Source organism: Lupinus angustifolius, chromosome LG20 (assembly GCF_001865875.1).
Source record: "Lupinus angustifolius cultivar Tanjil chromosome LG20, LupAngTanjil_v1.0, whole genome shotgun sequence".
Lineage (NCBI taxonomy): Eukaryota > Viridiplantae > Streptophyta > Magnoliopsida > Fabales > Fabaceae > Lupinus > Lupinus angustifolius.
In genome coordinates this window covers 10632311-10633028 of record NC_032028.1, presented here as the reverse complement: position 1 = coordinate 10633028, position 718 = coordinate 10632311, and positions in this window count along the sequence as shown.

Below are 718 nucleotides of genomic sequence, written 5' to 3'. Positions count from 1 at the left end.
TGATCGACCGACCGTAAGAGGCTTGGTCATGTGACTGTCCAGGAGTATTCGGTGATGGGTTGTTGTGATTGAGATGTTACCTTGAGCACGTACGGTTGACGTACTATCGGGTCCCACGAGAAGCATTCCTTGTCGGGAGATGGCTTAAGGATGGGCCGATCATGTGTTTGATTAATACATTTGCATTTGATTCTGATTAAGAATGCATTGCATTGTGACCATGAAGTAGTGGAGAGGAAATGACGGGACGACTTAGAGCACCGTGATGTAAGTAGGGACGACACTGATTGGACGGTGATTCGCCAACGGTGTCTTGAGGGAGAGTCTGGGTGAGAGGAGTCCCTTGTGTTCCTGGGGAGGTACCCTGTTGGATCGGACAGTTCTCACAGGCCAAACTAGGCAATCTCTGACAACCCTTTGATTGCATTCGAATTGATGAGAGGGATGCCCATAAAGCGTTTGTACGACCTAGGTCCACGTAGGACTATTCCTGAGGGAACCGATCGATCTATTTTTAATTCCTTGCGAGGATATGTTATTTCGGGTGGTACAAAACGGCTTGGTACGGGACCTGTACTCTCGATTATTTCCGATTAGGATGTTGGATAGATATTGGTGTAAGGTGGATGATCATGACATATCATGCATACATTATCATTGTGGAAGTAAATTCCCACATGTGAGTTACAAGTATGGTGTATTCCTATGTTTATGTATG